This window comes from Scyliorhinus torazame, chromosome 17 (assembly GCF_047496885.1).
Source record: "Scyliorhinus torazame isolate Kashiwa2021f chromosome 17, sScyTor2.1, whole genome shotgun sequence".
NCBI lineage: Eukaryota > Metazoa > Chordata > Chondrichthyes > Carcharhiniformes > Scyliorhinidae > Scyliorhinus > Scyliorhinus torazame.
In genome coordinates, this window is record NC_092723.1 from 101455519 (window position 1) to 101472120 (window position 16602).

Genomic DNA, 16602 nt, shown 5'->3' on the forward strand with positions numbered 1-16602 from the left:
TGCGGTGACCAGAACTGTACGCAATACTCCAAATGCGGCCGAACCAGCGTTCTGTACAGCTGCAACATGACCTCCCGACTCCGGAACTCAATCCCTCTACCAATAAAGGCCAACACTCCATAGGCCTTCTTCACAACCCTATCAACCTGGGTGGCAACTTTCAGGGATCTATGTACATGGACACCTAGATCCCTCTGCTCATCCACACTTTCAAGAACTTTACCATTAGCCAAATATTCCGCATTCCTGTTATTCCTTCCAAAGTGAATCACCTCACACTTCTCTACATTAAACTCCATTTGCCACCTCTCAGCCCAGCTCTGCAGCTTATCTATATCCCTCTGTAACCTGCTACATCCTTCCACACTATCGACAACACCACCGACTTTAGTATCGTCTGCAAATTTACTCACCCACCCTTCTGCGCCTTCCTCTAGGTCATTGTTAAAAATGACAAACAGCAACGGCCCCAGAACAGATCCTTGTGGTACTCCACTTGTGACTGTACTCCATTCTGAACATTTCCCATCAACCACCACCCTCTGTCTTCTTTCAGTTAGCCAATTTCTGATCCACATCTCTAAATCACCCTCAATCCCCAGCCTCCGTATTTTCTGCAATAGCCTACCGTGGGGAACCTTATCAAACGCTTTGCTGAAATCCATATACACCACATCAACTGCTCTACCCTCATCTACCTGTTCAGGCACCTTCTCAAAGAACTCAATAAGGTTTGTGAGGCATGACCTACCTTCACAAAGCCATGCTGACTATCCCTGATCATATTATTCCTATCTAGATGATTATAAATCTTGTCTCTTATAATCCCCTCCAAGACTTTACCCATTACAGACGTGAGGCTCACCGGTCTATAGTTGCCGGGGTTGTCTCTGCTCCCCTTTTTGAACAAAGGGACCACATTTGCTGTCCTCCAGTCCTCTGGCACTATTCCTGTAGCCAATGATGACATAATTGATGACAATGATGACACATTTCCTCTAAACCTCCTGTCCCTTACCTTAAATTTATGCCCCCTGGTTATTGACTCCTCCACTAAGCGAAAAGCCCCTTCCTATCCATGCCATTTCTAATTTTGTACACCTCAATCAAGTCCCCGCCCCCCTCAGCCTTCTCTGCTCTAAGGAAAACAATCCCAACCTATCCAGCCTCACTTCATGGCTGAAGTGTTCCAGCCCAGGCACCATCTTCTGCAGCCACTCTCGTGCACCACTTCTTTCCAACATGTGGCGGCCAGAACTGCACACAGTACTCCAGCTGTGGCCAAACCAACATTTTGCACAACTCCATCATAACCTCCCTGCTCTTATATTCTATGCCTCAGCTAATAAAGGCAAGTATCCCATATGTCTTCTTAACCACCTTATCTATCTGTCCTTCTGTCTTTAGGAATCTATGGACATGCACACCAAGGTCCCTCTGGTCCTCTGTACTTCGTAGGGTCCTACCATTCATTGCATATGCCCTTGCCTGGTTAGTCCGGGCGGCACAGTAGCACAGTGGGTAGGACTGTTGATTCACAGCGCCAGGGTCCCAGGTTCAATTCCCGGCTTGGGTCACTGTCTGTGTGGAGTCTACATGTTCTCCCCATGTCTGCGTGGGTTTCCTCCGGGTGCTCCGGTTTCCTCCCACAAGTCCCGAAAGATGTGCTAGGTGAATTGGACATTCTGAATTCTCCCTGTGTACCCGAACAGGAGCCGGAATGTAGCGACTAGGGGCTTTTCACAGTAACTTCATTGCAGTGTTAATGTAAGCCTACTTGTGACAATCAAGATTATTATTATCCTCCCAAAATATTCTCCAGTTGCCTGGATGAGCGCAGCTCCAACGATTCAAGAGGTTCAACACTACCCAGGACAAAGCAGACCACTTAATCGGCAAACCATTCACCAACTTAAACATTCAATCCCTCCACTGACGCACAGTGGCAGCAGTGTGTACTATTTGCAAGATACACTGCAGCAACTCCAAGGTTCCTTTGACAGCATCTTTCAAACCCACAATCTCTATTACCTAGTGGGACAAGGGCAGCATGTGCATGAGAACACCACAGCCTCTTAGTCATTCACCATCCTGGCTTGGAAATACACTGGCCATTCCTTCACTGTCTGTCGCTGGGTCGAAACCCTGGAATTCCCTCCCTAATAAATAGCACTGTGGGTGTATCTACACCTCAGGTGCTGCAGAGATTTGAAAATTCTCAAGGGCAATTAGGGATTGGCTGTAAATGATAGCCAGCGACGCTCACAATCCATGAAAAGAAAACTGATTCTAGATCTGCTGGGACCCAGCATCTCTAAAGGATTCTTAATTGAGGTCTCAATGCTGTCACATGTCACTTTGCCCAGACTTGTGTTGAGTGTAACCCACTGTTGCGGTCGATTTTATTCTAGAAAGTTAACAAAAGCTTTCGTCCTCTGCACCATTAAATTTACCATTTCTTAATCTTGTTCCATCAAGCGTTCCTTTTTGTTGCTCGCTGCCAATACAGCGAGAGCAGGCTAGCAGAAGTATTTAACAACGAGAAATGTATTGGGCAGTAAGTAAGGACAGGAAGTGAAAGATAAATTAACCATCGATCTCTTTGACGTCAGGCTAGTTCGAAAGTTTTACGAGTCAGATGATTTCGGTTTCGAGATTGAGTCACAAGAGGAACTGGGCAGAGAGAGAGAAGTTTACTGTTACAGATTGGAACTCACTCTACGAGCCAGCCGCGTTTTAAGGTACGGGGGATGTTGATTTCTAAGCACTTTAAGGTTAACATTCGTTCTTTTGGCGATTGTCGAGCTATCAAAGAATGGTGTGTCAGAATATTGTGTTCATTGATGAGACGGAACGGTTTGTGCTGGGAGTGTACATGAGGGTAAAGGTTTATAAGGACTTGCCTGGTTTTTGTGCGGGTTAACGGAAAAGGACAGCTGTTTTTTTTTAAATTTTGTGTTCATATCCACAGCTAGCTAACTGGAAGTATCAAAATAAAGCTGATAGTTGTCCATTGCCGTTTTATCTGCACCATAATTTGCCCCAGGATTATAAAAGGGGCACTAAAACAATGTTTTTTGCACAGTTTGGGGTGTGAAGGAAAACAGGATCATTGCAGTCCTTTAGTTTTAAGCACCAAATTCCCATCAGTTTTTTGGAGTGTTTTTTTTAATGTTAATTCAAATTGAGTAACTTTTTAGTATTGGGCAACATGAAGTTTTTCCTTGATTGCTTAATTCAAATTGAGTATTTTTTGGGATTGAGCAGTTTTTGGGGAAACAAAATTCAAATGTCTTCCGGAATATTCATTCTGTTTTTCACGGTCATTTTATAGCTCCAATCTATGTGATGTGTAGCAATATCAAGGGAATAGTGTATCATTTAGTCCATCGTCATTAAGTGCTTGAAGCAGAGGGCGGGCATATATTAAGAAATTTAAATACTTAGAAAAATCAATATTTATTCAAAGTTCTAGTTTCCTCCTTTCTTTGCGAAGTCCTAAATCAAAAGGGACTTTTAAAACAAAACATTGAATGCAAAATTGTTTTGTTCACACTTGAAATGAAATGTTGCCACTGTCCCAGAGGCTGCTCTCCCTTTTTGAGAGAGCTAACTGGTGGTGACCTAACTCGAGGGTCACCACACCTCAGGCGAGGGGCAAAGTTGAGAAGGCGGGGCCTTCATGGATAACCTCAGCAGGTGCGGGAATTGAACCCGAGCTGCTGGCCTCACTCTGCATCACAACCAGCTGTCCAGCCAATTGAGCTAAACTGACCCAAAGACATTTTTCGGGAACACCTGCCAAATAACATTTGTGACTACGCCACGTCAAGAAGGTATTGAAATAGGTAGATTTTTAAGGAGCGGAAGGCTGATTTAAAATTGGAGATGTGCTGGAGAGTGTGGAGTTAAGTGGAAGAGATTAGAAATGGGAGGGATTAAGGAGGAGAATTTTGTAACCGGCATTGCTGGAGTGGGAACCAGTTTAGGTCAGTGGGCAGGACTTGGTGTGAGTTAAGATATGGACAACAGCATGCATACAAGAAGAATATGTTCATGATGCTTCAGTAATTGCATACAGCTCTGCAATTCTTGATGTTTCTTCTGGAGCCTTCATATTTCAATTGGATAAACCTGCCTATTTGTGGCATTAACAACTAATTAAAAGGATTATGCAAAATTACTGAGAACTTCAGAGCAATTGACAGATATTTTACAAATCAATGGTTTTGGCCCAATCTGCCACTGCGCAAGAGGTAAATCATAGTTGACTTACTAATTTAAAACAAAATCATGCACATCAACTTTTTTAAAAACCAAAATAATCATTTGAAGTTTGTCTGAAGCAGTAAGAATTAATCCACTGAAGTTGCCAATTTTGTTTGGTAAGAACCGTGGGAACTATTTCCTGTGTTCTGAGTTTTATGGTATGTTGATATCTTTTGAAGTTCACCTGAAATAGTAACTAATCTACTGAAGTTGCCAATTTTGGTTAGTTAGAGCTGTGGGAAAAGACGTAGTATAACATTGCATTCTATCACCAATGTTCTGCATTGGTTACAATGTTTTTTTAGCTGCCACAATCAAAATCTTTAGAGAATGTTGGGCAGTCTGACACATGCTGTATCCTTTGCATGTGTAAGTGTTAGGAAAACAAAGGTAGTTTTAAGGGATTTGGTAAACATCAGAATAAGGTTGAGTTTTTAAGTGTTTAATTGCTTCTATGACTATTCCAGCAGTTAAATTAATGTTGGAAGATTTGTATGTGTGGGGATTGGTTTCAATTTCAACTGCAATTCTATTGTGCTTGGAAAGGGTTGGGTTATGGTGTGAAGAACAAATAATAGTAGCAGTAGTTGCTTAGCAACTGGAGGCCCTTGTAAGATTGAAAAGCTTTTGTTTAGCTGGATGTATTGCAGTTGGAGACAGGACACGACAATGGGGAGTGAACAGCTCTCAACTCCGCCAGATGAAAGACTGAACAGGTGGGAGCTACAAAAAGAAGGCTTCCTAAATAACCAGTTACTGTCCAGATAACCAGGGAATTGGGATAGAATGGAGACCAGGGTACTGAGGAAAAGAGAACAGTGTTCCGACTTGGAGATAATTGCAGTAACCAGATTTAGTGGGAAAACAGACTTCTAAGGTAGGTCAGAAAGCAGACTTCAGAGATAGATCAAAAATTTGATCCCATGTTAATACACTGTAGAAATCAAGATTTTAAAGCAATTTTGAGCAGTTTGTACAGCAGTTCAGACAAAGAAATATGAAAGGGTGTAGTGTAAAACCTGGACTGATTTGTTGTAAGTCGAGTGGAAGCTTTGTTTTCATATTCGGTGCTGGTTTAGCACAATGGGCTAAATAGCTGGCTTGTAATGCAGAACAATGCCAGCAGCGTGGGTTCAATTCCCATACCGGCCTCCCTGAAAAGGTGCCAGAATGTGGCGACTAGGGACTTTTCACAGTAACTTCATTGACAATAAGTTATTATTATGTAATTGGTTGTCATTTGACTCTCGTTTTATCATAGAATTTACAGTGCAGAAGGAGGCCATTCGGCCCATCGAGTCTGCACCGGCTCTTGGGAAAAAGCACCCTACCCAAGGCCAACACCTCCACCCTATCCCCATAACCCAGTAACCCCACCCAACACTAAGGGCGATTTTGGACACTAAGGGCAATTTATCATGGCCAATCCACCTAACCTGCACATCTTTGGACTGTGGGAGGAAACCGGAGCACCCGGAGGAAACCCACGCGCACACTGGGAGGATGTGCAGACTCCGCACAGACAGTGACCCAAGCCGGAATCGAACCTGGGACCCTGGAGCTGTGAAGCAATTGTGCTATCCACAATGCTACCGTGCTGCCCTTTATATAAAATACTTTATATTTTTATAAAGTAAAAGATATGGACTTTTGAGCCAGGGTCCATGCTGGGACCTTCCCATCCAATTATGTACTGGGACTTGTAACAGTAAGACACATTGTGTGAGCATCTTCCAAACCGCGAGATGCAAATGGTTGGTGTTGCTCGTGGAAACGCTCCCAGTGCTTACCGGGTCTCATACTTCTGAACCTTGGTACAGTTGGAGGTATGGACTGCAAAGCAACAAAACCTAAAATAATTTACATTTATACAGTGTGTTTCATGATCTTGGGTTATTCGAAAGCAACTGAAGTACCTTTTGTAAGTGTAATCTACTGTTGCAATGTAAGGAATACAATGGTGAATTTTGCCCGCAGCAGAGAAATAACGATGAAATGTTTTGTGATGTGGGGAGAGGCATTAATATAATCTCCAGACACTGGAGGACTCCCCCCTTCGCTACTCAACAAAGAACAGGGTCCAGTTTATAATATCTCATCTGCCCAGCACTGTCAAATCAGCCTAGTCTTTGACTCTTGTCTCTGAGTGAGGGTGTGGCTATTCGGCCAAGGCAGTGTTCATTACTCACCTACTTCAATAACGTTTGTAATCTCTCTCAAAATCTGCAGGTGACAGACACCCTGTATAGCCTATTTATTGTTTATTGATTTAAGCACCAGCTGTCTTTAGCTCTTGTATGTTGTAACAGTTCAGAGAATCCATTGCCAATAAAGGAATGAATGAGCAAGGCATAAAATTTAATGGCTTTCAGTGAGTTTCTCACCAGCAGTCCTATACTCTCAATATTGCTGAGAATGTGACCTACTCCAATGAGTAAACTTTTGTTTCTCTATACCCTAGTACATTGTAAAGTTATATTTTTGGTCAGTTTTAGTTCACTTGGCTGGACAGCTGGTTAATGATGGAGAGTAAGGCCAACAGTGGGGGTTCAATTCCTGTACCTGCTGAGGTTATTCATATACATTGTGTATCTTGTGTTGCCCTATTACGTATTTCCTTTTCATGTACGAAATGATCTGTTTGAGCTGCACACAGAAAAATAATTTTCACTGTACTTTGGTACGCCTGACAATAAACAAATCCAATTCCAAGGCCCCACCTTCTCAACCTTTCCCCTCGCTCGAGGTGTGGTGATCGTCAGGTTATATCACAACCAAGTCCGCTCTTGCCCTCAAAAGGGGAAAGCAGCCTATGGTCATCTGGGACGAGGGTGACCATGCCTTACCGGCAACATTGTCTCATCACCATTGGTGGCTGTGGCTTCAGCTGCGTCAGCCCTAAGCAATGGAATTATTTTCTTAAATGTACGTGCAAATTGTTGTTCCTCTTGTCAGCCCATAGTTCTGTTTTCTGTTCGTGAACTTCAGCTTCAATTTTATAAATGTTTCTGTGAGGTGCAAAGAATTCTATAGCTGTTCTCCTCTTCACTGCAAAGCCTAACAGGAGATTACCTGGGCACAAGATAGGCCTCCAAATAGTTCCTGATACATCGATTTTCATAGGTTAATATTGGAAAGAACTGTGGTACATGTATGAGCTAAGGGACCAAGCTGTGAAGTGACAAAAATGGTTTTAGGTAAGTTAGGCTCTTGACTACAAAGGATACTTCCAAAAGGGGTGTTGAATTCATGGTAACTTTGCCTGGGGCGGCACAGTAGCATAGTGGTTAGCACTGTTGCTTCACAGCTCCAGGGCCCTAGGTTCGGTTCCTGGCTTGGGTCACTGCGGAATCTGCACATTCTCCCCGTGTCTGCGTGGGTTTCCACCGGGTGCTCCAGTTTCCTCCCACAGTCCAAAGATGTGCAGGTTAGGTGGATTGGCCATGCTAAATTGTCCTTCATGTCCAAAGGATTTAGGTGGGGTTACAGGGGTAGGGTGGAGGTGTGGGTTTCAGTAGGGTGCTCTTTCCCAGGGCTGGTGCAGACTCCATGGGCCGAATGGCCTCTTTCTGCAATAAATTCTATATATTTTTTTTTACCATGTGGCAGGCGGATGGCTGTTCAGATTCTGGATAATGTGGCATGGCATCATAGCTCGCTCTTAAGAAGCGTTTTATTGTTACCGTTATATAAAGTTACCAATCACTCAATGGAATCAGTAAATGTGTTGTGGATTCATTTATTAAGACTAGGAACATGAGAACAGGTCTTCTTTGGTGATCACTCGCTAAGGAGAATGATTGTCCATCTAAAACGCGTGTTACTGGTCATGGGTTCTGTAGGTCCTTGGGTGGCTGATGAGCTGTATCTTTGACCGCACACTTGGCAGGTATTTGCAGGAGGCGATTTGTCCTTGGACTCTAGGTCGCTGATATTCCTTTCTCAGACTCCTCTTCCGGGCCACTCTTGCCATTGCATGTCCACGAAGAATTGTGTCCCTTCCATCAGAAGGTTCCTTTCAGTAGGTTTATTCTGAGCAAGGGTCTCCCAGATGTTGACATCTGTTGCATTTCTTGAAGTAAGCCTTCTGGGTGTTTGTCCTCTTGGTTTTGGGAGCCTTGCTTGAGCTGGTGAAGAAGATTTGCTAATATACATGGAAGAAAGCACAGCTGTGTCTGCGTTCTGTGCAAAAGTGAAATTAAGGAATGGATCACATGACTGACTTCCAGTGATATCATGCTGCTATCCCTTAAAGGCATATCACAACAGCCAGCACAGGCACAAAATTGCTGCTCAATTGGGGAGATGGTGGCTGTTAATTAACACTGGTATGCTACAGTTTAATTTTGCTGTCAAAGCATCAAATCTACACTTGTAGAATCTCTACAGTGCAGATGGAGGCCATTTGGCCCATCAAGCCTGTACCAACCCTCTGGCAGAACATCTTACCTAGGCCCAATCTCCAACCTATCCCCGTAACCCCACCCAGGGGAAATGTAGCACAGCCAATCCACCTAACCTGCACATCTTTGGACTGGGAGGAAACTCACACAGACACTGGGTGAATGTACAAACTCCACACAGTCACCCGGAATCAAACCTGGGCCCCTGGCGCTGAGACAGCAATGCTAACCACTGTGCCCCAACTTGTTGGTTGTCTAATGACGCAGATGCAAGGGATTATTTTGATCAAGAATAGTAAGAGAATTTGGATGTGGAACCTGCCAACAGGTTAAAGGGTATCTGAGAAGTAAACATTGATCTAGGTTTAAACCTAGAATTCTGTGAGATGTGTTTATCTTCACTAGCAGTAGTTGCATATCATTTTTGGACAGACGTGCATGTTGATGTCTGTTGGACAGTTTCCAAAACTGAATTAACAGAGGAAACACGTTTTTAAAAAAATATTTGCATCCTGGTATCTGTATTTTACAGCTACCAAAACCAAACTAACATAGGAAATGCATTTATATCTGTAGTGTTGAAAACTGCATTCTTGGTGAAAAATAATTTCATTTTATAGTTTGAGTGGAGAAGGATGGTGACAGACAAATTATTGCCATTGTTTGTGATTGTAGGATGCCATTTTTGTAAATAAGCAATTGTGGTAAGACTATTTCATTTATGCGAGCTGGAAGAGTTAGTGGAGCAGTTCCTCAGGGAGTGGTGTTCTAGTTGTTTGAGCTTGAGTCAGACCTATCTTGTTTTTTTTTTTTAAAGTGCCCAATACATGCAACCATTTGCTCTGGTGGGCTGGTGTGTGGGGTAGAGTAGGCCCCCTGACCCTGGAAGTGGAGCATCAGCAGCCACGGGGGGAGATGGAAGGACAAGGCAGGCTGATTTGAAGGCTCTTCTAATGACTGCATCTTGCCCTTTTCCATCCTTGTAGTCCCTTATACTGTCAGTGCCAACCTGTGCCCTCGCCATACCCATTCATCCATTATGCACTAACAAATGGCTCTTGCATAGTGCATACTAGGTAAATTTGGCATTACTATAACCTCCTATAGGGACCAACTTCTTTTAATGTTGCAAATAAATTATAAAAGACCAATAGGCTAGGCAACATGTACCTTAAAGCAATACTTAACACCCATTGCGTTCTCCACTGAATTAGTCCTTCTAGCAAACCATTCCTTCCAATGAGTTCCTATATATCTGTTTCGTCAAATGGGCGACTGCCTCCAGGCTCTTGCCTTAGTTATCCGAGCGTTTTCCTCCAGTACCAGCAGTAAAGCCTGTTCGGATGGTGCTTCTCTGTCTGACCAATCCAGGAAAAATCTCTCAGAATTCTTTAGTTGTGGGGTGCATATCTTTTGGTTAGAAACCGTTACCCTCCCACATCCAACTGTGCTAGCTCAGAAAGCCACACAGCACTGTCCCTCTGATCACAGAAAAATGATGGTCTAACTATGATCTTCATTGGTTTATAGGGAAGCCTGTAATCTGATCTCACAAGATGGCTCCCTCTGCCCTTCTCATGGCAATGTGAAACATGTTAGCCATCCTTGACCTCCACTCTCCTTCAACTTAGAAGTAAATGAATGGTTTATGACACAATTATCTATAAATCAAAATCATTCTGGGACTTTAGAAAATTATGGGCTGAATTTTTGCTCCAAACTTAAATTCTGGGTGCTAACAGGAGTAGGTCCAGCCAGCCCAGTGACTACGAGGCATCTATCAGAGTTTTTGGGTGTTGAAGGTGTGCCGCATTGCTCTGCAACTTGGTCCCAGTTATGATCAAAACAAAAATGCCCTCTAGCCCTTGCCCCTGCCCCCCACACGTATGCCCCAACTACCCCTCGTACTCTCCATGACTATTTATTACCCCAATATCAGCTGAATGAAAACTACTGCCCCCCCCATCCTTTTGCCCTTGCACCCTCTGTGCCAACTTGCCCAGTTGCTTCCAGTATAGGCAGATCTCCAGGATCCATGTTAAAATGAAATAAAAGGTCCAAGTTTCTATTACAGCCGACAATATATTTACAGAATCACAGAATACTACAGTGCAGAAGAGGCCCATTGAGTCTGCACCGATGCAGGCCCCGATCTGCCCACCTAATCCTACTTGCCAGCATTTGGCCCATAGCGTGCCAAGTACTCATCTAGCTACATTTTTAAAGGATGTGAGTCATCAATCCGGTCACCCCTCATTCTTCTCCGCTCCAGAGAAAACAATCCAAGCCTATCCAACCTTTTATTCATAACTTAAATGTTCCAGCTAGGCAACATTCTGGTGAATCTTGTGCACGTTCTCCAGTGCAATTACTTCCTTCTTATAATGTGGCAACCAGAACTGCACACCAAGTACTCCAGCTGTGTCCTCACCAAAGTTCTATGCAGCTCCATCATGACTTCCTGCTTTAGTAATCTGTGCCCCAATTGATAAAAGCAAGGGTCCCTTTATGCCTTTTTCACCATCCTATTGTTATGATATGCAAACGTGCAGCTAATGAACACATAGAATAGGACACGACCAATGAGCAGTCAGGACACTCAGGGGTGGTATCTCACTATAAAAGGGATGAGGCACTCGCACCCTGCCTCTTTCCACAGACCAACATCTACAGAGCGAGACAGGGTGTATCCTCAGCATCACACCCCAGCACGTGGCTTAGAGCAAGGTTGGTTCAGTTAGAATGCGTTACTACATTTTAGATTAGCAGAGTCAAACTCATTGAGAACTGTGATAATAGTTCAATAAAACACATTGATCTCACTTAAAAGTCTGGAGCATCTTTTACTCAAAACTGCATCAAGTGGCAGCTTGTGTTATTCCAAATTATATAACACAACATGATACCAGGAGTCTGTTCAATCTAGTTAGTTCAACTCAGCAAGATCCGTGACGACCAGCGAATGTATACCGGCACAATGGAAAAGATTCCGGCTCCTCACCAGCTCAGGACCTCCGGCAATCTCAGTGCCATCTGGTGGACATTCAAGCAGAAATTCCAGCTTTACGTCGAATCATCAGACCTCAATGGTGCGTCTGATGCACGGAAGATAGCTCTTTTCCTCACCACAGTGGGTGATCACGCCTTGGAAATATTCAACTCCTTTCACTTCGCCGAAGACCAGGATAAGACAAAGTTTCAGACCATCCTGGACAAGTTTAACAACCACTGAGGTGGACACCAACAAAATCTTGTGCTACATATTCCAGCAACGATTGCAAGGTAAACACAAATCCTTCAACTCTTATTTAACTAATCTTAGACTGCTAGCGCAATCCTGCAACTTTGGTGATATCACTGACTCCATGATCAGAGACCAAATCGTTTTTGGAGTTCACTCTGATCCTCCGAGAGCAGTTACTGAAGATAAAGCATATGACCCTGCCAGTCGCGATTGAAACATGCACAGTGCATGATAACGGGATAACAAAGCGGCCGAAACCTGCACTGTGCAGATTTCTGAGAATCGCCCTGCGCATGTGCAACGATGCACGGAGCGTCAGGACGCCGACGTCATGACGTGTTTGAACTGTGGCACCGCCCATTTAAAGAAACACTGCCCTGCAAGAGGCAGATGCTGTTTAAACTGTGGGAAGCCAGGAATCTATGCAGCCCTGTGCAGATCTGCATCACCAGTCAGGAGCCAGCGCTCCCAATTCCATGATGACACATCCGGAGTGTGCAACAACGCCTACAGGATTCTGATCCCGGCAGTGCAACGGATCCAGATGATGAATGCCTGGACAACGCCTACCGTGTGGGCATTATTATAACGTGTGAATATGCCACACCAGACTCATCGCAAGTCCAGTCAATCCTAGCTGTGGATTCTGAGGACGAATGGCGAGCAGTGGTGAAGGTCATCCAGTTCAAGCTGGACATGGGTGCCTCTGCCAACCTTCTCTCACAGGCAGACTTCAGACGCATTAAGAAGTCCCCCATTGACTTCCAGTGACGGCGGGCGGGAGGCAGCCGCACATTGGAAGGCTCCCATTCGGGAACGGCATTTTCGGGGAGTGTTATTTCAAATGACATAACACAACACCTATTAACCTGCCTTCTGCCTTCAGAGATCTATGGACAAACACGCCAAGGTCTCTTTGTTCCTCAGAACTTCCCAGTGTCATGCCATTCCTAGAATTCACCTCACTTTTCAGGGTTAAATTCTATTTATCCACCCATTTGACCATCCCGTCTATGTCTTCCTGTAACCCAAGACACTCCACCTCACTGTTAACCACCCGACTAATATTTGTCATCTGAAAACTTACTGATCCTACTCCCCACAGTCATCTGTCATTTTATATAAATGACAAACCATAGGCGGCCCAGCATGGATCCCTGTGGTAAGTCACAAGACACTGGCTTCCAGTCACTAAAGCAGCCATCTGTCATCACCCTCTGTCTCCTACAGCTAAGCCAATTATGAATCCACTTTATCAAATCACCCTGTATCCCATGTGCATTTGCCTTTTTTATAAGTCTCCCATGTGGGACCTTCTCAATAACGCCAATATTTTAAAATCCCTTTGTGCTTCATCTCCTGTGAAGCAAATGTTTTTATTTGTAGCCCCACATCAAACACACCTAATCCACTTTTTAACTGTCAATCAAACTATGAACTTGCTGTTTTCCCCCCCCCCCCCCCACCCACGCACTGATGGGTTGCAGAAGTAGTCAAGCAGCTTATGTCAACAACCGATTTTTCCAACTGACACTGGATATTTTTTTGGACCTTGGAAATTGTGATGAACGGTTACTGCCTTATCATCATGTAAGGTGATGTCCCCTTTAAGACCAGGCTTGGAACCCTGGGGGCTCCACCCATCTGGGAGCCATACATAAAGGCCTGCTTCATGGTCTGTATAGCAGTCAGCTCTCGTCCAAATCTGTAGCATAGTTATTAGCCTAATAAAGCCTTCTTTACAGTTTAATCTCTAAGCATCATTATTGAGGGTACCTCCGAAATTAAATGTCTTGATGGGTATCTATTTTTATGCACATTCATGTCCACTCTTAACAATCTCAAAGGGGCTCCTGTCCTCCCAGTGACTCCAGCTTTCCTCCAATGTTTCCAAGCCCACATGTCCGTGTAGCGCACAAATGACTTACGAGAGACGAGAAGTGATGAAGCCGATCCAGGCTTTATTAAGCGATGCTTGTCCCCAGCAGCTCAGCAACAGAATGAAGCTGCGGGGAGAAGCTCGGGTTCTTATACTCCGCCTTCAGGGCAGAGCCAGGAGTCGGCAGCCAACCAGATCTGTCGGCTAATGGCATCTCGGCTTCACAGTCCCACATGACCCCTAATACATACCATCACATTCACCCCTTGTTAAAAGGAACCCGGCGGGGTGGTGGTTCGCATGGTGGTAGGGGTTTACAAGGCTGGCCCTGGAAGGAAAATTTCAGACAGTGATACTACAGTTTTAGCCCTACACTGGACTATGTACAAGTTTGTGAGAACTATTTACAATATTAGCAAAAAAAATTTTTCTGTTACAACAACATTCTTGGTGTCACGGGGATTCCATGAGTCGAGCGGGCGGTCTGGTCTTCCTCATCGATCGCCTCGGCCCCGGTGGTGGTGCAGGTGCTTGCTCAGGCGTTGTCGTCTCCGGGAGCGTTTCGGTGTTCGTTCCTGTTTTACTCCTGGGCGGGCACGGGAGGAGGACCGATTTTCCCCCCCGGGAAGGGGGCGGTCGCGGGGTGCACCAGTGGCAAGGAGGGGATGATCGGTGTCGGGTGTGTGTGTTGCCGGCGGGCGCCAGGTCCCGCATGGAGACAGTGTCCTGTCGGCCGTCGGGGTACGCCACGTAGGCGTATTGCGGGTTCGCGTGGAGAAGGTGAACCCTCTCGACCAACGGGTCCGATTTGTGCGCCTGCACATGTTTCCGGAGCAAGATGGGTCCTGGGGCCGCCAGCCAGGTCGGCAGCGACGTTCCGGAGGAGGACTTCCTGGGGAAGACAAGGAGGCGCTCATGAGGCGTTTGGTTAGTGGTGGTACACCACAGCAACCGGATGGAGTAGAGAGCGTCCGGGAGGACCTCCTGCCACCGGGAAACAGGGAGATCCCTGGACCATAGGGCCAATAGGACGGTCTTCCAGACCGTGCCGTTCTCCCTCTCTACTTGCCTGTTCCCCCGGGGGTTGTAGCTGGTCGTCCTGCTCGAGGCTATGCCCTTGCTGAGCAGGAACTGGCGCAGCTCGTCACTCATGAAGGAGGACCCCCTGTCGCTATGGATATACGCGGGGCAACCGAACAGTGTGAATATGGTGCCAAGGGCTTTAATGACTGTGGCCACTGTCATGTCGGGGCAGGGGATGGCGAAGGGGAAACGAGAGTACTCGTCCACCACGTTCAGGAAGTGTGCGTTGCGGTCAGTGGAGTGGAGGGGCCCTTTGAAATCCAAACTGAGCTGCTGGGGACAAGCATCGCTTAATAAATTGTAGCGCACAATGACTTATGAGAGACGAGAAGTGATGAAGTCGATCCAGGCTTTATTAAGCGATGCTTGTCCCCAGCAGCTCAGCAACAGAATGAAGCTGCGGGGAGAAGCTCGGGTTCTTATACTCCGCCTTCAGGGCGGAGCCAGGAGTCGGCAGCCAACCAGGACCCGGGATCTGTCAGCCAATTGCATCTCGGCTTCACAGTCCCACATGACCCCTAATACATACCACCACAGTCCGTGTCCCAGTAAATGATAATTTGACCTGTTTGAAGATCGCTGCAATTTAACATAGGTAGTTGTTGCTGAACGATAGATGGGTCCCCAGGAAAATGGTTACTGCTGGTTTCGGTAACAGGGCTACTAGCCATGTGGCTGTTGTGCCACTTTGGCTAAGCTGTGGGCCTTCTCCACTGTGGTGCAAGTTTGGGCCGTGGCAGATTACCTGCTGTTGTGAACTCCAGATTGTTACCGGGTGTAAATACTTTGCTGCTTCTCAGCAAAGCATCAGACCATTCAGGCTTGCAATGACCTTTCAACCTTAATTTTCTATAAGGAGTGGCATTGTTTTTTTTTTTAGAAAACCTTTGTGGTAAACCATGTGATTGTATTGTCTGGACTGTACTGTATCCTACGTGCCTGGGCTTGTCCAGGTTTGCTCTGCCTGTGGCTCCTCCCCCCGGGGCTTCTGTATAAACGTGGCAAGTCTCCGCCTCCGGCCCCAGTTCGGGTCCAGAGGCTGGAGGCTTTCTGTTTAGTGTATTAAAGCCTCAGTTAACTTTATCAACTCGTCGTGTATTATTGATTGTGTATCAATTTAATACACTATAAACTTCCAAGATGGACGCTTCACTCAAGATTAACTCCTCACTCAAACCCGATCGCCTGGAACTGGACCCACAAGCAGCTGACACTACAGAGACTTTTGAACACTTGCTTAAGCTGCTTCGAGGCGTACCTCGCATCCTTCAACGAGGACTTCATGGATCTCCAGAAGAAGCAGGTCCTCCACGCACGGGTGAGCCCAAGAGTCTTTAACCTCATCAGGGACACCCCATCGTATGCGGAGGCGATAACGCTGCTCAAAGGACACTGTGAAATCCGTCAACCAGGTATATGCTAGGCACCTCCTCGCCACGAGAAGCCAACACTTGGCGAATCACTCGTGGAATTCCTACACGCCTTGCGCATCCTCTGCCGGAACTATGACTGCTGGGCGATATCTGCTACCCAGCATGCAGAGCTGCTGATCAGGGATACCTATGTCGCGGGCATGCACTCGAACTATATCCGCCAGCGTTTATTAGAAGGGGGAACACTCGGCCTCCCAGAGACAGTCCAGCTCTCCAACTCACTGGAGGTGGCCTCACAGAACATGGGGGCCTACACCTCCAACCGTTCAGTACCCTCGTGGGTGCAGCCAT

At 45.7% G+C, this 16602-nt stretch overlaps 1 protein-coding gene across 3 annotated transcripts in view; it reads left to right on the forward strand.

Annotated features, from left to right (window-relative positions):
* Positions 1–2548: 2548 nt before the first annotated feature.
* litaf (lipopolysaccharide-induced TNF factor) overlaps positions 2549–16602 on the forward strand; it is an 81716-nt gene continuing 67662 nt past the window's right edge. Inside the window, exon 1 of one of the 3 annotated variants that reach the window (XM_072480801.1) lies at positions 2549–2741. The gene's annotated coding sequence lies outside the window, so the exon portion shown is untranslated. Of the gene's footprint in view, positions 2742–3702; positions 3837–16602 lie in introns of those variants that run through there. The other 2 variants (XM_072480802.1, XM_072480803.1) reach the window with 2 other exon arrangements.